Genomic DNA, 23,940 nt, shown 5'->3' with positions numbered 1-23,940 from the left:
AATGGTTATGTAGGTTGATGTTAATACATCCAGGAATAGCTCGGTATTGACAGGCACAGATGTGATATTTCATCAAGAATACATTCAAGTTATGTGTACCAACAATGGAGCTATTTACTATTTAATGTTTATTATTTTATTGTCAATTATCCAAGACAATTCGTCACTCGAGGAGCAGGTGGAATCTCGGCAGTTGACGCCTATTTGCAATGTAATCACCTGACACCTAGGTGAACGCTCTTCCAACGTTTAATGTAACCTGTGTACAAATAATTTAGCATTTCCGCCTCATTCTTTATATACACATATTTGCCTGTGCTAGAACAGATATGTTCATGTGATATTAATCTTAGATGACTAATGTCAAAATGACATAACGTCACATCATACCTTGAAAAACATTTTTTACAATAAATCCTTAAAGCAACTTTTCATACAGAATTATATTGTATGTCAGTCATTATCTAAAAAACTGTTTCTAAAAATATTTCTAAAAAAATGATACCATTAGCTGTACATAGAGAGCTCTTAAGTGGTTATATGTTGTTGTATTGGTTGTGATTCTGGATGAAGGAAAATTTGGTAAAAAACTATTAAGAATGATTATAAAATGTTTTTTTTAATTTTCTAAAATGAAAAAACGATTATGGCTAAATTATATTTTATGAATGTTGCACATGATTTTACAGACAGTATTTTGTTTTGTTAAAATACCGACGATAATCATTTACGAATATGTAATTATATTGAATAGTAGATCCATGCCTTGTTGAATAGTAAATCAATGCCTTGATCTAATGTGAGATAACAGTATCGATTTCGACTACCACTGCACCATCTAATGTACTTACCTGTCACTAAGAACGTTTCCGCTTGAATCTGTCAGTTGTGAAGTGGTGGTGAATGTTAAAATTGACATGCCGTCTTCTAAAATCTGTCAGTTGTGAAGTGGTGGTGAATGTTAAAATTGACATGCCGTCTTCTACAGGTGTAACTCATGATACAAACATGGACATACATTGTGTAACACCCCTGTTCTGAGGAGAATATTGTGTAATGATTTAAACATGAGTATGTTGCTATTCCATGTACTGCAAATTTTGGATATAATTATGTGTGCTGTTATGTTAGTTGCTGAATCCTAGCATTTTCAATCCCTGTCATCTATATGAATAAATGATTTTACCGATCTGGACAGTTGAAAATTTATTCAGTGTTCATGATACTACAGATAGCTCCCACGCTGACGATGTCAGCATAGAGGCCTATTTGTTCTTACTGTCTAAGTCGGGTAACATTAAATTCTTAGTGTATACATTCTGAATTTATGATGTCTCAGATTTGCGCGTCTCCTTCTAATCTTACCGTTAGTAAGAACGGGAGAGAATCGCATTCCTGTGTTTGGGTAATGCAGTTTAATAAATGATAGTTATTGCTACTCTTAATCGTCCGATTAAGCGCTGATACGTAGAGGTGGTTAAAAGCCTAGAAAACTGTCACTACCACGCCTTAGCAGCAAAAATAGGATTACTGTCAGAGTTCTTTAATTTTTTACGTTCAAGTTATGACTTTTCAGGCTTTCCCCATGTGGGCTTGTCGCCGGATCATCTCATGCAGATACCAGAATATTTCGTCGATACAACTGTTCGACATCTTCAGATGGTGGTAGATGCTGTTTTCACTGCTACAAGACGAATCCACCACCATCTGAAGATATCGAACAGTTGTATCTACGAAGTATTGTGGGATTTGCGCAACATGACCCGGCGGCAATCCCGAGAAATGTATTTGCAATTTTAGTTTGTCTTCGAGGTTTCTGTATTACCTGTTGCCTATAGGAGGATTTCTTAGGACAGCATGCAAAGAAGCCATACGAAAAAGTTATTTAAGTATATCTCGATGAACAATTCCATTAGTACAGAATGAAACTTACAGTACATTTGAGGGGGCTTTGTGACATCAAATTTGATCCATGTGTGGAAGCAGAAATGACCTATCAAATGTAGCCTGAAATATTTTACCCGTCCATGCTCATTACTTAGATCAGCCATGGGCGGTATAGGTGACCTGGGGAACCAAGCGCGGGCCTCGTACACACCTTTTCTAAAGTTCGGGGGCCGCCTCGTCATGCTACGCGACAGCAGCACTCCTAGCGCTTAACATCAAAACTATAGAGACCGTAACGTTTATTTCTATGAGATAATGCGGCCACAGGAATGGCGCTCCTCTTCCGACATTCCACGGCCACAAATTGTCTCAAAATTCGCTTTGTTTAAGGTATATTCAAGTTATGTTCACCCTGGATTCAGATGCTTACATTTATTTACTCATTGTGAATACTGTTTCTTTACGTACAACGTTTTACGATGACTATGTGAAACACTTTCGTTGCAGAATTCTGAAACGCCGTTAGTAAGGAAACAGCATTCACGATACGTAAAGAAATGTGAACGTCTGAAGATGGGATTCCAGGTATCTTGAAATGTCATCATGGAAAAAGAAACACCTTTAAAAGCATCGGGTTACGGCTAGTTCATTATAAATTTCGTCCAGTTGTAACTGGACTCACACGTCCACAACGGACAAGAATGATTTATTAACGGCAGTACGAGAAAGGGCAGAAAAACAAACTGCAGCAATGAGAGACAATTCCACTCGACAATCACTTTGCAGTAGCTTTACGATTTTTGACAACAGGAAGCTCATTCGAGTGTTTGAAATTTAGTGTGTTAATATACGCAAACACTATCAAGTTACTTTTAAAATATTTGTCAAAAAATACTTAAATACAATGTGAGCTCCTCACTCTCTCTCCCACGAATTCCCTCCGCGGGCCGGTTGCGCATCTGTGCTTTACATTAAATGAACACCTGTTCGCTAGAGATAAGGTTGCCTAACTTCACAATGTGTCAGTAGAGGCAGAAAGTAAGCTTAATCTCGTATTTAGCTGGAGCAGATGTGCCACATTAAAGACATTACGACATAGACGCAGGTGTATGCCTTCTCGTATCAAATCAGTTAGTATCAAATCCTTACTCTGTCCGGATGGGAGATAACAGCGGAAAAAGTAAACTGAATATCGAACGGAGATTGCTGACACTATCAGTTACTAAGGGTCCCACACTAACGGTACCCCCTCCCCCCCCCCCCCCCTGCCCCGCGCCCCGCCTACGGATATTTGTAGTCACTAAGTATTCCTACCATTGTTGCGATGCCACACCATTGCTTATTTCATAGCCTCATTTTAATCGAGAATAAGAAGAGAGGCTAGAATTTAACGTCCATCAACATAGAAATAATCAAGGGCAAACTTCAGTAGACGTTTAATACATTTTATTTCTCGCGGTCGTTGTAAAACGGGTAGATACCCATGGAACGTAACAGTATATTAAATGGATAATTAAAAGAGGAAGTTAATAATTATACAGTGCGTATAGTCATTACAGCACGGAAGCGCTATAACAAATATGTTTGAGAAGACCGTGCGCAGAATCGCGGTTTGAGGAGGTCTTGGTGTCCGGTTCCTATTTGACCTGGGAACATGGTGTAAAACGTTTTAAGTTTAGCCAAGACCAACGGCCATTTGTATAGCCACTCGCACATCTGCCTTACTGTAGCTCTGTTACAACATATTAAGCAAGGTTTGAACGACGGACCGGCCTTGGAGCCCAGAACAGTTGCGCGAATCTATTAATTCTTTTTGAAAAGATTTCAATTGGACTGAAATTTATGCTCAGCTAATGGCACGATCTGCATGTGCACTTTTCGGATTTTACGTGTAAAAAAGAAAAGGGAACATGTTTTTCCGGGAGGGTTTTGAAGCGCGCCGCTTCTACACTTGCACGAAACGCTTCAATCTTTGCACTAAGAAGAATAACTCGTAACGAAATTTTGTTTCTTCAGTAACCTTCATCCTTTGTCGAGATACGATGCTTTAAAGTCGAGCTAAATGTAACACGTAACATTCATTCTAAAGTGAGCTTACTGCACGGAAACGGTTTAAAGCTATACATATATATTTTAAAAATGTTTTCTCATGATAAAATTGAAACTTCGCTTTCAGTAATCTAACTTCATTCGGATTTTACGTGAAAAAACACGTTTTTGTGGTTTCTTTTTACGTGTGCCGCTTATGTTTCAAATTACGTGCAAAAACGCGTTTCTCTAGGAGATTTTTTTATGCACGTCACTCCTATTCTTCAGACTTAACGAATCAGTTCAAACTTTGCACTACGATAGATAGATGGATAAAGTCAAAACGAACTTTTATATTCAGTAATCTTTATCCGTTGGCATAATACGATGGTTTAAACGCGAGCTGAATGTAGCAGGTAAAACTCATTCTTATGTGAACGGAATCGACAGAAGCGGTTTATAGCGATTCAAATAAATAAAAAATTCATTCGGACTATAAAATTGAAAACTTGCTTTCAAAAATCTAACTGCATTCTAATTTTTGTGAGTCGTGTTATGCGTGCCATTTGAATGTTTCAAACTTGTACAAATCGTCTCAAATTTTGTAAGAAGATACACAAATACACGTAATTAATGGCATTCCTGATGGTTTTTAAAAGTTTTATCCTTTTCCACGATGAAGCAACATGGTTCGACAGACAATAAAAAATAACTATACCGGATCAGTCGTCACCCGAGTCAACAAAAATCCACATCGGTTGTCAGGCTCTGACGGTCTGTGTCAAAATTATGGTAAGTAAAAGTTTGCAACCGGAATGAAAAATGCTCCTGTCATAGCACAAAAAAGGCGGATATGTCCTGGGCAGATTTGGGGATGTAAAAGAAAGGAACTAGCTTTATCTGGCAGCTTCAGAGACATGTCAATCAAAACACCTCGACATATTCGTGCTTTTTTTTAAGAGTTAATACGTACTACTTTCCCGGCGCAGTGAGCATTCTCAGCAGCAAGATGTTGGCCCACAGGCTGAAGTCCCTGTTACTGTGCCCAAAATCGAGAAGATTCCAGCCGTAGTGATAATAAACAGGGTGGTCCATTGATCGTGACCGGGCCAATTATCTCACGAAATAAGCGTCCAACGAAAAAACTACAAAGAAACAAAAACTTGTCTAGCTTGAAGCGGGACACCAGAAGGCGCTACGGTTAGCCCGCTAGATGGCGCTGCCCTAGGTCAAACGGATATCAACTGCGTTTTTTTTTTAAATAGGAACCCCCATATTTTTTTACATATTCGTGTAGTACGTAAAGAAATATGAATGTTTTAGTTAGACCACTTTTTTCGCTTTGTGATAAGATTGCGCTGTAATAGTCACAAATGTATAAGTAAGTGGTATTACGCAACATTCCGCCAGTGCGGACGGTATTTGCTTCGAGATACATTACCCCTGTTAAAATCGACTGTTTACCAATTACGGAAAAGGTCGACATCGTGTTCATGTATGGCTATTGTGATCAAAATGCCCAACGGGCGTGTGCTATGTACGCTGCTCCTTATCCTGGACATCATCCAAGTGTCCGGACCGTTGGCCGGATAGTTACGTTATTTAAGGAATCAGAAAGTGTTCAGCCACATGTGAAACGTCAACCACGACCTGCAACAAGTGATGATACCCAAGTAGGTGTTTTAGTTGCTGTCGCGGCTAATCCGCAGATCAGTAGCAAACAAATTGCGCGAGAATCGGGAATCTCAAAAAAGTCGGTGTTGAGAATGCTACATCAACATTGATTGCACCCGTACCATATTTCTACGAACCAGGTATTGCATAGCGATGACTTTGAACGTCGTGTAGAGTTCTGGCACTGGGCACAAGAGAAATTACGGGACGAACACAGATTGTTTGCACGCGATCTATTTAACGACGAAGCGTCATTCATATGCAGCGTAACGTAAACCAGCATAATATGCACTATTGGGCAACGGAAAATCCACGATGGGTGCGACAAGTGGAACATCAGCGACCTTGGCGGGTTAATGTATGGTGCGGCATTATGGGAGGAAGGATAATTGGCCCCCATTTTATCGATGGCAATCTAAATGGTGCAATGTATGCTGATTTCCTACGTAATGTTCTACCGATTCACTGCATGACAGAATGGCAATGTACTTCCAACATGATGGATGTCCGGCACATAGCTCGCGTGCGGTTGAAGCGGTATTGAATAGCATATTTCATGACAGGTGGATTTGTCGTCGAAGCTCCATACCATGTCCCGCACGTTCACCGGATCTGACGTTCCCGGATTTCCTTCTCTGGGGAAAGTTGAAGGATATTTGCTATCGTTATCCAATGACAACGCCTGACAACATGCGTCAGCGCATTGTCAATGCATGTGCGAACATTACGGAGGGCGAACTATTCGCTGTTGAGAGGAATGTCGTTACACGTATTGCCAAATGCATTGTGGTTGACAGGCATCATTTTGAGCATTTATTGCATTAATGTTGTATTTACAGGTAATAACGCTGTAACAGCATGCGTTCTCAGAAATGATAAGTTCACAAAGCTACACGTATCACATTGGAACAACCGAAATAAAATGTTTAAACGTACCTACGTTCTGTATTTTAATTTAAAAAAACCTACCTGTTACCAACTGTTCGTCTAAAATTGTGAGCGAAAAAAGTAGTCCAACTAAAACATTCATATTTCTTAACGTACTACACGAATATGTAATAAAAAATGGGGGATCCTATTTTAAAAAAGCACAGTTAAAATCAGTTTGACCTAATGCAGCGCCATCTAGCGGGCCAACTATGGCGCCATCTGGTTTCCTCCTTCAAGCTAGACAAGTTTCGTTCGTTGAAGTTTTTTCGTTCGATGCTTATTTCGTGAGATATTTGGCCCGGTCACGATCAATGGACCACACTGTATATGGCTGAAGACCATACATGTAGTAGATAAAAAAGTTTTTCTGGAGGGATAAAATTCCTAGAGATGGATTTTTTTCCTGAGGGGATGACATCATGTATCATGTTACTTTATATGACACGATGCATTATGTTACAAGACGTGGATGCTAATACTAACAAGTACAAAATCGCGAATATGTCGAGATGTTTCGATTTAAATGTTTTCGAAGCAGCCAGCTAAGTGGAAAAGCTTGCTCCCTTATTTTAGATCCCTAACCCTGTCCAGGACATATTCGCCTTTTCTGTGCTACGATAGGAGCATTTTCCAATCTGTCGATAATATGAATAGTAACTTCGCTGTACAAAAAATTAATTTCAAGTTCGCAATAAATGCGGAGGAGAATATTGGAAGGTGAGATTCATTTATTTACTGAAAAACTAGCTTTCGCCTGGAATGATCTGGGAAAACCGAAATCAGTCTAGCTGGACCAGATAACAGTTATGCGCCGTCATGATATAAAATAAAATTTCGTTAAATTTAGTAATTTATAACATCAGCTACAATTACGTGCTCGTTAGCTCGTTAGGTAATATACCCGCAAACTCCATTGCTGTCGCTGCTGTCCGTCTCTGAGGCAAACTGCGCTGCACTCCCTGCACAATTCAATGTCTTGTTGCCTTTAAGAAGAAGTTGAAGCACTTATTTCTATCACCCTCATAAAGTTTTCCCCCACAAAATAACCTATAAGGTCAACGTCCCCTTTGTCAAACAGAAAAGCCAATGCTCCTGTCTTGCCCAGTTAGGCTTCTTTCTCTTTTCCTTTCTCTCTGAGTCACGCCATCTTCTTTTGCCTCATATTCTTTAATTGTGTGTTATCAAGGTCCTCCTTCCCTCCTTTCTACATCCCTTTCCCTCATGGTCCCTGCTGTTAGCACTCATAATTAAAAATTCACCATACTCTGGTCTCTAATTATTTTTGTACGTATCATGGTGGAATGTACACAGAGGTGACGAAATTCATGGGATCCCTCCTAATATCGTGTCGGACCTCCTGCTGCCCGGTGTAGTGCATCATGGATTCAACAAATCGCCGGGAGTCCAGTGCAGAAGTATTGAGCCATGTAACCGTCCATAATAGCGAAAGAGTTTCCGGTGCAGGATTTTTTTTACGAACTGACCTCTCGATTACGTCCTATAAACGTTCGATAAGTTCATGTCGGGAGATTTGGGTGGCCGAATCATTCCCTCGAATTGTCCAGAAGTTCTTCAAACAAATCGCCAATAATTATGGCTTGGTCACATAGAAACTCCATCCTTGTTTGGGAACACGAAGTCCATGAATGGCTGCGAGTAGTCTCCAAGTAAAACTGAAGTGATATCAGGTGTTCCCCAGGGAAGCGTCCTGGGACCTCTACTGTTCCTGATCTATATAAATGACCTGGGTGACAATCTGAGCAGTTCTCTTAGACTGTTCGCAGATGATGCTGTAATTTACCGTCTAGTAAGGTCATCCGAAGACCAGTATCAGTTGCAAAGCGATTTAGAAAAGATTGCTGTATGGTGTGTCAGGTGGCAGTTAACGCTAAATAACGAAAAGTGTGAGATGATCCACATGAGTTCCAAAAGAAATCCGTTGGAATTCGATTACTCGATAAATAGTACAATTCTCAAGGCTGTCAATTCAACTAAGTACCTGGGTGTTAAAATTACGAACAACTTCAGTTGGAAGGACCACATAGATAATATTGTCGGGAAGGCGAGCCAAAGGTTGCGTTTCATTGGCAGGACACTTAGAAGATGCAACAAGTCCACTAAAGAGACAGCTTACACTACACTCGTTCGTCCTCTGTTAGAATATTGCTGCGCGGTGTGGGATCCTTACCAGGTGGGATTGACGGAGGACATCGAAAGGGTGCAAAAAAGGGCAGCTCGTTTTGTATTATCGCGTTATAGGGGAGAGAGTGTGGCAGATATGATACACGAGTTGGGATGGAAGTCATTACAGCATAGACGTTTTTCGTCGCGGCGAGACCTTTTTACGAAATTTCAGTCACCAACTTTCTCTTCCGAAAGCGAAAATATTTTGTTGAGCCCAACCTACATAGGTAGGAATGATCCTCAAAATAAAATATGAGAAATCAGAGCTCGAACAGCAAGGTTTAGGTGTTCGTTTTTCCCGCTCGCTGTTCGGGAGTGGAATAGTAGAGAGATAGTATGATTGTGGTTCGATGAACCCTCTGCCAAGCACTTAAATGTGAATTGCAGAGTAGTCATGTAGATGTAGATGTAGATGAACAAGGCCAATTACAGCCAATGATCGGCTCAGTTGAACCAAAGCACCCAGTCCATACCATGTGAACACAGACCACACCATAATGGATTCACCCCCGGCTTGCACAATGCCTTGTTGGCAACTTGCGTCCTTGACTTCGTGGGGTCTGCGCCACAATCGACCCCTACCGTATGCTCCTACCAACTAAAATAGGGATTCATCTGACCAGGCGACGATTTTCCAGTCATCTAAGGTCCAACCGATCTGGTCACGAGCCCGAGAGAGGCGCTGCAACCAATGTCGTGTTGCTAATAATGACACTTGCGTTGGTCGTCTGCAGCCATAATCAATTAACGCCAAATTTCGCCGCACTGTCCTAACGGATACGTTCCTCGTACGTCCCACATTGAAGTCTGCGGTTATTTCACACAGTTTTGTAGGTCTATTAGCACTGACAGATCTACGCTCACGCCCCTGCTCTCTGTTGTTAAGTGAAGGCTGTCGGTCAATGCGTTGTCCGCGGTGAGAGGTAATGACTGAAGTTTGCTACTCTCGGCACACTGTTGACAAAGTGGGTCTCCGAATATTGGATTAGCTAACGATTTTCGAAATGGAATGTCCCATGCGTCTAGCTCCAGCTATCATTCTGCCTTCAAAGTCTGTTAATTCCCACCGACCGGCCGCGGCGGCCGAGCGGATCTAGGCGCTTCAGTCTGGAAACGCGCGACTGCTACGGTCGCAGGTTGGAATGCTGCCTCTGGCACGGATGTGTGTGATGTCCTTAGGTTAGTTAGGTTCAAGTAGTTCTAAGTTATAGGAGACTGATGAACTCAGATGTTAAGTCCAATAGTGCTCAGAGCCATTTTAATCAATTTTTTAATTCCCACCGTCCGGCCATAATCACACCGGAAACCTTTTCACATGAATCACCTGAGTAAAAATGATAGCCTGAAACCTGGTAATCTTGCCACACTATCGACACTGTGGATTTCGGAATACTGAATTTGCTAACGATTTCGGAAATGTAATGTCCCACGCGTCTAGCTCCAACTATCATTCCGCGTTCAAAGTCCGTTAATTCCCGTCGTGCGGCCATAATCAAGTAGGAAACCTGAATAAAAATGTCAGCACCACCAATGCGCGGCCCCTTTATACCTTGTATATGCGATACTACCGCCATCTGTATGTGTGCACATCGCTATGTCATGACTTTTATCATCTCAGTGTAATGTGATCTCACTTACTGGTTCATTGGTGTGTATCACATTAATAATGTCACACATAGACTATTGAACACAGTACTAACAAGAAAGTCTAAATTAGAACAACATATTTGTACCTAATTTGAACAATATATTTGTACCTCGATACATGACAATCTTGTACCTTGGAACAATTTTTCACATTTGGAAAAAGCGTACTTTTCTGGAGTAGTTTTTACAATTTCAGAAAAAGACTGCAAACAAAATAAGTGAACGCTATTATTTCGAAATTTCTGTTACAGGGCTGCCTTGTGGCGAAAGTCTGTAAATTGTTCCAGGGTACAACATTTTCCCCTGTACGTAAATCTTCAGTGAAAGATATTTTTGAATTATTGAGTCAAATTTGGACTACTCATGATTTACGATTGTGGCCTGTCCATTCCTCTTCGTCTACATTAAATTATTGAGCCAAATTTGGACTTTCCACGATGTTACGTTTGTGGTTTGTCCCTTCCTTGCTTATCTACATTAAATTATTGAGTCAAATTTGAACGTTTTACGATCCTTCCCTGTTCATCTACATTAAATTTTTGAGTCAAATTTTGATGTTTTACGATGTTAAGATGGTGGTCTGTCCCTTCCTGTTCATCTACATCCGAATGACTGACTTTCATCTGTCAGTGTATCATTTGAATGCTTGCTTCACGCCCGTAAGTAGGGTCGAGTGCGATGCTTCTCAGGTCACGCTTAACGGAATCCGTTTCATTGGGTTCCACTCCACCACATATAGCCTGGGTGACACGATTTTCTACCAAATACATCCATTTTGCTTGGATTATTTTACACTGTAAAGAATGAAAGTATAATAGCTGAGCCATTAGCCGCTGTATCCTGTCTGCCAAGGACGCCAGTTCAGCAAGGTATGCAGCAGTAACTTTGTGGAGCTTACGAAGTAGCAGAAAGTAAGGGGCAGATGAAGCCGCCACGCAGGCAGTGAGACGTACCTGGATACGGCAGTCGATCAGAGCATTATCCACGGCACCTCAGAGAATACAGGACAAATATAAATTCCACAAACAAATTTCCAGGCAATGTCCTCGTTCCTTCTCTGCAAGATGTGACACGAGGAACTCATGGTCTCGTTTCGCTCGCTACCAAGTACTTCTGTTTCCCAATAGACGGACTAGGGACGTTCGCAAAGTGTTCCTTGAAAAAGTCCCAACAGTTCATCGAAGACGTGGCGTTGACTATTCTCAGTCTTGTCTGGTTTGAAAAGGACGGAGCAGTAGGACATTCTGCAGGCGATGTAGCGGACCATCCTGCCGCATAATTTACTCAACAGTAGATTGGTCGTGGTGGCCTTATCTCACGACCACATGACTCACCAGATACGAAACACATGAAGTTCTCTTTACGGTGTCGCCATAAAGGCCTATGTTACGGAACTCCGGCTGATGTATTCAGTTTGCTAGGGCTGTCGCAGACGTTGTTACAGTTGTGCGTCAGTCTTGGGGGACACTGGAATCTTAGAGATATGCATGATGCCACGCTGTTTGTACGTGGTAATTATTTTAAACAACTACTGTAGAGCAACAGGATAAATGTTGTTGTTGTTGTTGTTGTGGTCTTCAGTCCTGAGGCTGGTTTGATGCAGCTCTCCATGCTACTCTGTCCTGTGCAAGCTGCTTGATCTCCCAGTACCTACTGCACCCTACATCCTTCTGAATCTACTTAGTGTATTCATCTCTTGGTGTCCCTCTACCATTTTTACCCTCCACGCTGCCCTCCAATACTAAATTAGTGATCCCTTCATGCCTCAGAACATGCCCTACCAACCGATCCCTTCTTCTAGTCAAGTTGTGCCACAAACTCCTCTTCTCCCCAATTCTATTCAATACCTCCTCATTAGTTATGTGATCTACCCATCTAACAATCAGCATTCTTCTGTAGCACCACATTTCGAAAGCTTCTATTCTCTTCTTGTCCGAAATATTTATCGTCCATGTTTCACTTCCATACATGGCTACACTCCATACAAATACTCTCAGAAACGACTTCCTGACACTTATACCTATACTCGATGTTAACAAATTTCTCTTCTTCAGAAATGCTTTCTTCGTCATTGCCAGTCTACATTTTATATTTCCTGTACTTCGACCATCATCAGTTATTTTGTTGCTCAAATAGCAAAACTCCTTTACTACTTTAAGTGTCTCATTCCCTAATCTAATTCCCTCAGCATCTCCAGAGTTAACTCGACTACATTCCATTACCCTCGTTTTACTTTTGTTGATGTTCATCTTATATCCTCCTTTTAAGACACTGTCCATTCCGTTCAACAGCTCTTCCAAGTCCTTTGCTGTCTCTGAAAGAATTACAATGTCATCGGCGATCCTTAATTTTTTTTTATTTCTTCTCCATGGATTTTAATACCTACTCAGAATTTTTCTTTTGTTTCCCTTATTGCTTGCTCAATATACAGACTGAATAACATCGGGGAGAGGCTACAACCCTGTTTCACTCCCTTCCCAACCACTGCTTCCCTTTCATGTCCCTCGACTCTTATAACTGCCATCTGGTTTCTGTACAAATTGTAAATAGCCTTTCGCTCCCTTTATTTTACCCCTGCCACCTTCAGAATTTGAAAGAGAGTATTCCAGTCATCATTGTCAAAAGCTTTCTCTAAGTGTACAAATGCTAGAAATTTATGTTTGCCTTTTCTTAATCTAGCTTCTAAGATAAAGCGTAGGGTCAGTATTGCCTCACGTGTTCCAATATTTCTACGGAATCCAAACTGATCTTCCCTGAGGTCGGCTTTTATCAGTTTTTCCATTCGTCTGTAAAGAATTCACGTTATTATTTTGCAGCCGTGGCTTATTAAACTGATAGTACGGTAATTTTCACACTTGTCAACACCTGCTTTCTTTGTGATTGGAATTATTATATTATTCTTGAAGTCTGAGGGTATTTCGCCTGTCTCATACATCTTGCTCACCAGATGGTAGAGTTTTGTCAGGAGTGGCTCTCCCAAGGCTATCAGTAGTTCTAATGGAATGTTGTCTACTCCCGTGGCCTTGTTTCGGCTTAGGCCTCTCAGTGCTCTGTGAGACTCTTCACGCAGTATCATGTCTCCCATTTCATCTTTATGTATGTCCGGTTCCATCGCCATAATATTGCCCTCAAGTTCATCGCCCTTGTATAGACCCTCTATATACTCCTTCCAATTTTCTGTTTTCCCTTCTTTGCTTAGTACTTGTTTTCCATCTGAGCTCTTGATATTCATACAATTGGTTCTCTTTCCTCCAAAGGTCTCTTTAATTTTCCTATAGGCAGTATGTATCTTACCCCTAGTGAGACAAGCCTCTACATCCTTACACTTGTCCTCTAGCCATGACTGCTTAGCCATTTTGCACTTCCTGTCGATCTCATTTTTGAGACGTTTGTATTCCTTTTTGTCTGCTTCGTTTACTGTATTTTTATATTTTCTCCTTTCATCAATTAAATTCAATATTTCTTCTGTTACCCAAGGATTTCTATTAGCCCTCGTCTTTTTACCTACTTGATCCTCTGCTGCCTTCCCTATTTCATCTCTCAAAGCTACCCATTCTTCTTCTACTGTACTTCTTTCTCCATTCCTGTCATTCGTTCCCTAATGCTCTCCTTGAAACTCTGTGTAACCTCTGGTTTTGTCATATAATCTGTCTGAAACCTGTCAGTATCTCCAAGCTTCTTCCATGTATACAACCTTCTTTTATGATTCTTGAACCAAGTGTTAATTATGATTAAGTTATGCTCTGAGCAAAATTCTACCCGACGGCTTCCTCTTTCATTTCTTAGCCCCAATCCATATTCACCTACTACGTTTCCTTCTCTTCCTTTTCCTACTACCGAATTCCAGTCACCCATGACTATTAAATTTTCGTCTCACTTCACTACCTGAATGATTTCTTTTATCTCATCATACATTTCATCAATTCCTTCGTTATCTGCAGAGCTAGTTGCATATAAACTTGTAGTACTGTAGTAGGCGTGGGCTTCGTGTCTATCTTGGCCACAATAATGCGTTCATTATGCTGTTTGTAGTAGCTTACCCGCACTCCTATTTTTTTATTCATTATTAAACCTACTCCTGCATTACCCCTATTCGATTTTGTATTTATAACCCTGTATTCACCTGACCATAAGTCTTGTTCCTCCTGCCAGCAAACTTCGCTAATTGCCACTACATCTAACTGTCACCTACAAGGGGCATTTGAAAAATCCGTGCAAAAATAAAAACTACTTACGTGTTTGGGATAAATCTTCTTTATTTCTCGACATTGTCTCCTTTTACACTTCGTCCAAAGCAGTTCTAATTTGTTGATGCCTCCCGAATAATAGGAATTGTCCAAGCCTGCAAAATAGCTTTTAGTTGCTTCATCACCTCCTTGTTTGAATAAAATCTTTGTCCTGCCAGTCATTTTTCAAATTGGAGAACAAATAGTAGTCTGAGGAAGCCCAGTCTGGAGAAGAGGGGGCGGGGGAGGGGATGTGAAACGAGTTGGAATCCCATTTCCATTAATTTTGCGACCACAACTACTGAGGTGTGTGCTGGTGCATTGTCGTGATGGAAAAGTATTTTTTGCGGTCCAATCGCCAGCTTTTTTTTTGCCGCTAGGTTTTCAGATGGTCCAATAACGATGAATAATATGCACCTATAATAATTTTACGCTTTTCCAAATAGTCGATGAGCATTATCCCTTGCGAATCGCAAAAGACAGTCACCATAACCTTTCCTGCTGAAGGAATGGTCTTCACCTTTTTTGGTGCAGATTCTCCCTTGGGAACCCATTGTTTAGATTGTTGTTTGGTTCAGGAGTATAGCAATGTATCCATGTTTCATCCACAGTGACGAAACGACGCTTAAAGTCCTGCGGATTCTTCCTGAACAGCTGCAAATCATCCTTACAACACTTCACACGATTCCGTTTTTGGTCAAGCGTGAGCAATCGCGGAACCCATCATGCAGATAGCTTTCTCATGTCGAAATGTTTATGGAAAATATTATGTACCCGTTCATTTGAGATGCCCACAGCACTAGCAATCTCATGCACATTAACTCTTCTGTCATCCATCACCATATCACGAATTTTATCAGTGATTTCTGCAGTCGTAACCTCCACAGCGCGTCCAGAACGTTCAGAATCACTCGTGTCCATATGGCCACTCCAAAAATTTTGAAACTACTTATAAACTGTTCTAATCGAAGGTGCTGAGTCACCGTAATGTTTATCAAGCTTCTCTTTAGTCTCCTGAGGCGTTTTGCCTTTCATAAAGTAATGTTTAATCACCACACGAAATTCTTTTTCGTCCATTTTTTGACAATCACTCGATTTCCTTGATTCACACGAATGGCAAACACAAAGAAATAGACCAATATGGCTGAAACTTGGTGTGCCCTCTATCCAAAGATGCTACTAACTAAACATGACCTCGATATGCGTCAGTGGTTCCATCTCTCGGACTTTGCACGGACTTTTCAAAGGCCCCTTATAGGTGACTACTTTCAACACTTTTGGAAAAGTTTGTGGTTAGCAGCTTATATAAATCATCCGTACACGTTGATTAGACGGTCGCCTCGTCAATCCTAATTACGCAATTTTTTTCAATTGCAATATGCGCGGTATCGATTTAATTGATTGCCGAAGTTGTTCCTAAGCTCAAGACTCGTGAAGAGTGCTCTTGAAATTCCCATACGACGACCCAGACAAAGGTGTTATTGGTAAATCATTTGAGATGAATGCAGACATGGCTCTTTCAACAACCCACTGCTGATTCCTTACTTTACCCATCTCGATTTCGAGCTTGTAAAAAGAAAGGAGGTTAGGTTTTAAATTGCCACCGACACGAGTTAGTGCTTCGTTTCTAAGGAAGTAATCGAAGGTTCAGCTCTAACCTTTCTTTTACTATGCCGGATATCCTCTTCTTTCATATGTGCATTATATGTAGTCATACGTTTTCGTGGACCCGCAGTTTTTCTCCTCCATCCGTCTTTCAGGTACCATGTTAATTACTCTTGGACGCTATGGAAAACGCCCCAGTAACATATTGTTTTTTTTTTTTAGAATGGTTTTCTTTCGACATACCGTCGGGTCTAGTCTTCCTATCATTTGTTAATTTCATACTTGACCTGCCAATTTAATTTTTGTACTCCTCTGCACGACCACATTTCAAATGCTCGCAGTTTCGGCAGCGTGTTCTTTGGCCCCGCTGCATGGGCGGCGTGTGACCACAAAGCCACGTGTTTCCGGTCACACCACTCCGACCATTTGTGTTCGTGGCCCACCTGTAAATGTCAGGTGGCTTCAGGTATCAAGTGCGAGACGTGTCGAAAACTTTATCTAAGACCTTCGGTGCTATCTAGTCTGACATAAGACTGACTTGCAGACAGTGCTTGCTTCAATACTGAGAGGAACTATCTTTCGGGAAATAAACACTTCAATGCAAATAGGCTTCTCCTTCAGCCTGATAATACTAACAAGGTAAATCTCTCGGCTGGAACAGGAGTTCGGTGCTCTAGTTGTGTTCAGAAGCTTTCCGTACCACTGCAAAAAGGATGGTGAAAACATTTGATTGCGCTACTCTTAGTCTGCCCACTATCGGACTTTAAAAATCTACATGAGGTTTCTCAACAAAGTGCATGAAACTGTATGCAGAATCACAATAGGCCCATGTGGCGAAAGAAATATCTGAACTGTCCTCAGAATCGTAGCCTTGAGCTACAAAATGAAATGCCTTTCGAATCACGTTCTTGAATTCAGTAACACACGCTGGAGTATTCAGCTGCATGCCAGCGATATTGAAGCATAGGCTGTTACACTGGAGAACTATGAAAAGTCTGTTTTCTAATTTAGTGGCGAAGTCACTGCACAGACTCCTTATAGAGTCTTTTATCCTTCTAGCACATGTTTTATATTGCTGGAAGAAATATACAGCTAAAGGCTGTACGTTTTGTGTTGTTTTTGGCAGCATGATCATGTATTCAGTTTTTTACCCACAAATGAATCATTTATTATTGTTGTGTCTCTGTGAGTGCTCCAAGAATCTCAAAGTGGTATACAGTTCTGGTTATTTGCAACGTTGTGATGAACAGCGTTCACGAAAAAGGATTTTAAATGGTCATTTAACATTTTCCCATTTGTGTTAGCTCCAAATGTATGTCTGGTGAAAGAGTGCCTTCAATAGTCTACATAATTTTCGGGCCGAAAGATTTTTCTGGACACGAACATATTGTTCTGTTGCTAGACGCCCACCTACTGAAACTCCAACATCTATTGTGTAACTATGAGTTGTATTGTTTGCAGATGGACCCAGGCAATTGATTTTTCTCCTTTTCTTTAGCTAGCGTCGCTCCAGAAGTTAGTTCATATTTATATCCACTCTGATTAGTGTTTCAAAGGCAGTGTGACGGTATCTCGAAAACTGCAGTTTTCTAGTTTACTTCTTCGTCTTCCTGTGTCTCCTTGGCTGTCTTGAAAGCAGTGATTTGTGTACGGCAAATTCTGTATTCTTTCTCGACACGTGCTATGAAATCTGTAGAACATTTAAACTTTGTGTACCCGATTTCTCTTGGTTTTTGGGTTGCCCAACATTTCAGGTGCCAGTAATGGACACATTTTCCTTCCTTTCTTGCTATGCCAAATTGGGATAGAACGTGTTGCTTTACCTCCAGTTCTTTGACTGCCTTGTGTCCTCGAAATGGATGTTCTTTGCTTGTTTTTCTTCTACGTGTGATCAAATGATGTTCGATGTGGTTTTATACATGGACATATTTTAAATAGTGAGCTGTAGATCGCAACGTTACTAGGAGGTGTGTGATAATCATAAAAAATACGGTCAAGACGTCTTCCGAAAATTTTGTTAAAATACTAACAGTATTAGTTTTCTTTTTGGTGAAGATTCACAGTCACCAAAACTGCTGTCTTCTCTTCGAGAAGTACCATTTCCGTCACTGCAACTAAAACTGCAATCTTGAACATTATTAATCGCGTTATCGTCTATAAAGTCGTTTTCTTCATCCACTATCCTATACAATGTAACTTCAGTTGAGCCTTAAAATGAATATTCATTTTTCAGTATGAACAGATCCAAAAAACATTGCAAAAATGTTATCATCCTTTTCCACACCTTCTTCGGTTGGATAACGCCTTAACTTTGACGACACAGTATTTAAAATGTTCCAAACACTAAGGCTTTCGTTCATTTTCGCTGTTTGTGTGTTGTGACAAGTTTGACGCCTGTGTACTAAGCATGTCAACTACTTGGTGAAGTAACTAACTGACTGGCGTGTTACCCCCCCCCCCCCCCCCCCCCCCTCTTTCACCTTCCTCCTTGACTGCAGGCGCTGCTGTGTATCAACCAGGAGCAGTCACACGCCGTCGCAGGCGTGGTTAGAAATGTTAAGGTGGGTCCGTGTACTAATATTTGACTATAAATTTCAGTTCGAGCCGAGAGATGTCCCTTGTAAGCAACAGGTATTTGTCAATTGTCCAAACAGGAACGATCGTCCTCAGAGTATAAGATCCTGTTGATGACAGTGACATTAAAGAAAGAAACTGCACTGTAAAAATTAAATGTCGCTTGGAATGATTAGTTAGAACATGCCACGGGATGGGTACAGCTGTTCAGCGGAAAGAGTTCCTTCTCCCGGCGCATTGGCTCCTTTCTTGTGGATATGTGACAGGGTGCCGTGCGTGTACTCACAAATTTTTGTACAGCGCCAGTAGGGAGTGCCGTGACCAACATACACGCCGATGGGGTGTGGGCGTTGAGGTTATGTTTTTCTTTAACAAATCGAAAACCGCGGCATCTAGCGAAAATGTTTTCCAGTATAAAATTAACCTACATCAAATTTCCTACAAAAAACACTCTACGCATTTTTTCTCTAGGACTAATCATACCTACTGAAGGGTATGTAAAACTCGCAGATCATTAAAAATAACATTTTAACGGTATAACTTCCATGTTTATCTTCATATGAAGTAGGTTAAAACATACATTAAATGTGTGTACCACGTCTAAATGCAGTAGAGCCGTGTTTAAGGGATAAAGTGTGTTTCTGGGGTGTAACATGCTGGACGGGAGGGGGAATTCTGTTCATGCATCTCCCTGTTTCATAGGACTGCAAACGGAAAATCAAGCAGGTGATACTCTATCTATCTACCCCACTACTTCACCAGAAGCAACGACAGAGAGTTTCACAAAATTGTACCGATTCTCCACAGCGCACCTTATCAAACCATTCTTCGACCGGCGTGGCCGAGCGGTTCTAGCGCTTCAGTCTGGAACCACACGACCCCTATGGTCCCAGGCTCGAATCCTGCCTCGGGCATGGATGTGTGTGATGTCCTTAGATTAGATATGTTTAAGTGGTTCTAAGTTCTAGGGGAATGATGACCTCAGATGTTAAGCCCGATAGTGCTCAGAGCCATTTGAACAGTTTTTCAAACCACTGGAGACTCAGTGCGCGGGCATGCCCGGGAGGATGTTACATTTCTACAAAGTGTATTAACACTACATGTCTACATATCTACATCTACGTCTACTTGATTACTCTGCTATTCACAATAAAGTTCCTGGCAGAAGGTTCAATGAACCACCTTCAAGTTGTCTCTTTACCGTTCCACTCTCGAATGGCGCGCGGGAAAAAAAGAGCACTTACATTTTTCTGTGCGAGCCCTGATTTCTTTTATTTCATCATTATGATCATTTCTCCCTACTTAGGTGGGTGCCAAAATTATGTTTTCGCAATCGGAGGAGAAAACTGGTGATTGAAATTACATGAGAAGATCCCATCTCAACGTAACACGCCTTTGTTTTAATGATTGCCACTCCAATTCACGTATCATGTCTGTGGCACAATCTCCCCTATTTCTCGATAATACGAAACGAGCTGCCCATCTTTGTACTTTCTCGATGTCATCCGTTAGTTCCACCTGGTACGAATCCCACACCGCCCAACAATACTCCAAAATAGGACAGACAAGCCGGGTGTAAGGAGTCTCTTTAGTAGACCTGTTGCTCATTGTAAGGGTTCTGTAAATGAATCGCAGTCTTTGGTTTGCTCTACCCACAACATTATCTATGTGATCGTTCCAATTTAGAGTATTATTAATTGCAATCCCTAAGTATTTAGTTGAATTTACAGCCTTAAGATTTGTGTGACTTATCACGTAATCGAAGTTTAGTGGATTTCTTTTAGAACTCGTTTGAATAACTTCACACTTTTTTTTGTTCAGGGTCAATTGCCACTTTTCGCACCATACAGATATCTTATCTAAATCATTTTGTAAATCCTTTCGGTAATCTGATGACTTTACAAGACGGTAAATAACAGCATCATCTGCAAACAATCTAAGACGGCTACTGAGATTGTCTCCTATATCGTTAATACGGATCAGGAACAATGGAGGGCCTATAACATTTCCTTGGGAAAAGCCGGATATTACCTGTTTTACTCGATGACTTTCCGTCTATTACTACGAACTGTAACCTTTCTGACGAGAAATCACGAATCCAGACACACAACTGAGGCGACATTCCATAGGCGCGCAGTTTGGTTAGAAGACGCTTGTGAGGAATGGTATCGAAAGCCTTCTGGGAATCTAAAAATATGGAAACAATTTGACATCCCCTGCCGATAGAACTCATTACTTCATGAGTATAAAGAGCTATTTGTGTTTCGAAACAACGACATTTTCTGAATGCGTGCTGACTGTGTGTCAATAAATCGTTTTCTTCGAGGTAATTCATAATGTTCGAATACATTATATGTCCCAAAACCCTACTGCAAATCGACGTTAGTGATATGGGCCTGTAATTCAACGGATTTCTCCTATTTCCCTTTTCGGATTATCGTGTGACTTGAGCAACTTTCCAGTCTTTAGGTACGGATCTTTCTGTGAATGAGCGGTTGTATATAATTGCTAAATATGGAGCTATTGTATCAGCACACTCTGAGAGGAACATGACTGGTATACAATATGGGCCGGAAGCGTTGCCCTTATTAAGTGATTTAAGCTGCTTTGCGACACCGAGGATATCTACTTTTATGTTTCTCATCTTGGCAGTTGTTCTTTATTGGAATTCAGGAATACTTACTTCGTCTTCTTTGGTGAAGGAGTTTCGGAAAACCGTGTTTAAGAACTCTGCGTTAGTGGCAGTGTCATCAGTGACTTCACCGTTCTTATCTTGCCACTGGTGTGCTTTATGTATGATCAGAATCTCTTTGGGTTTTTTGCCAGATTTCGAGACAGAGTTTCGTTGTGGAAATAATTAAAATCATCTCGCATTGAAATACGGGCAATATTTCGAACTTCTGCAAAAGTTGCCAGTCCTGGGGATTTTGTGTTCTTTGAAATTTGGCGTTCTTTTTTCGCTGTTTCTGCAACAGCGATCTGACCCGTTTCGTGTACCATGGGGGATCAGTACCATCACTTATTAATTTATGTGGTATATATCTCAATTGCTGTCGATACTATCTCTTTGAAATCATTCCACAAATTTTCTACGCCTACGTGAACAGATCGGAATGAGTGAGGACTGTCTCTAAAAGCTGCGTTAAGGGCATTTTTATTAGCTTTTTTAAAACAGATATACCTTACGTTTCTTTTTTATGGTTGTAGGTGTTACGGTATTCACCCTAGCAGCAACTGCCTTGTGGTCGCTAATCCCTGTATTCGTCACGATACTCACTATTTGTCCAGGATTATTTGTTGCAAAGAGGTTTTAATTTATCGTGGGTTTTCCTTTCTGGTTTGAGATTAACAGAGAACAGACAAGTAATAATAAGTAATGATAATAGTATGTGATCAGTTTATACAAACTTTGAGCGCTTGACGATGGCTTTTTGCGAAAGGTCCTTTCATTGTTAAGTTTGACCGTGATTTTTCTGAAAATATCGGAATTCGTAGTTTTGATAATTACAAAGCTTTAGTTCGTACTGGACCTTTGATACAATTTGTAACACAGAACCTTTAGCCTTGCCAAGGCGCCGCTTAATTGGAACGACAGCTTGCAACATAAATGAAACACAAGATTAAATTATATCAATGTGTTCACAAAATATTATACTAAATTAAATAACATAGACACATTAATTCTGTTGCTGTGTGCAACTATGAGTACGCCTAGTGAGATTGCGTCTAATATATACATAATAATGGCAATGTGCCAAATAATTATCGCCGGCCGTTGTGACAGAGCGGTTCTAGGCGCTTCCTGCCTCGATGCTTTGGGCATGGATGTGTGTGATGTCCTTAGGTTAGTTAGGTTTAAGTAGCTCTAAATTCTAGGGGACCGATGACCTCAGATGTTAAGTCCCATAGTGCTCAGAGCCATTTGAACCATTTGAAATAATTATCTGCAGCGATGGCAGATATGCGTCCGATCAGAACGGCTTCCAGAACAAAAGAGGTGCCGTCTTCGCGGCAAGACAACTGAACTGCATAATTATTCTAATGCTTCGATGGTTGCAAACCACAATCGATACAACCTCTTTTACTAATTAATATCTCCTGTAATTCTTTATTTTTATTCTGAACTTATATCTACGTTTTTGCTATATATCCACGCCCAATCTGTAAATGTGCCTTTAAAAGGTCAAGTATTCTTTCGGGACCATTTACGCTTTGAGTGAGCTCATGAACTAATTGCTCAAAATAATTTTTTGAGAAAGCATTCAGTACAATTTCGGATGACGTTTTTTGCCTGCCGCCGGCTTTAAACGTATAATTTTTCCAGCATATCGCGGGTAGACTCAAGTCACCACCGACTATAATCGTATGAGTGGAGTACCTATTCGAAATGACACTCAAGTTTTCTTTGAACTGTTCAGCAACTATAGCTTCTGAGTCGGGGGCATCGGTAAAACGATCCGATTGATAGTTTAGTCCGATTGTCAAGTATAACCTCTACCCATACTATTTCGCTACTTCAGTTTCACTACAAGGCGAACTACTTCTGGCAGTAATAAATATTCCACCACCAACTGTATTTAATCTATCCTTTCTGAACGCTGTTAGACCGTTTGAAAAAAATTCGGCTGAACTTATTCTGGCTTGAGCTTCAGTGTTTTCTATTAGGACTTGGAGCACTGGTTCTTTCCCAACACACTACGACAATTTACAACTACAATACCGATCGTTACTTCAACTAACTTGCTGTGTTTTACCTGCCCCCTTTTAGACGGACGCCCTTTCTGTGGTTCCCTGAGACCCTCTAACCTAAAAAACCTCCCAGTCTCTTCCACACAGCCCCCACTACCCGTGAAGCCGCTTCCTGGGTGTCGTGGACTCCTGATCTATTAAGTGGAACCCGGAAACCCACCACCCGTGGCGCAAGTCAAGAAATCTGCTGCCTACACGGTCACAGAAACGCTTGAGCCTCTCATTCAGACCCTCCACTCGGCTCTGCACCAAAGGACCACAGTCGGTTCTGTCGACGATGCTGCAGATGGTGAGCTCCGCCTTATTCTAGCAAGCAAGACTGGCAGTCTTTACCATTTCCGCTAGTCGCCCGAAACCAGACAGAATCTCCTCCGATCCAAAACGACACAAGTCATTGGTACCGACATGAGCCACCACCTGCAGTTGGCTGCGCCCT

Source organism: Schistocerca gregaria, chromosome 2 (genome assembly GCF_023897955.1).
Source record: "Schistocerca gregaria isolate iqSchGreg1 chromosome 2, iqSchGreg1.2, whole genome shotgun sequence".
Lineage (NCBI taxonomy): Eukaryota > Metazoa > Arthropoda > Insecta > Orthoptera > Acrididae > Schistocerca > Schistocerca gregaria.
Note: the sequence above shows the minus strand (reverse complement) of the source record.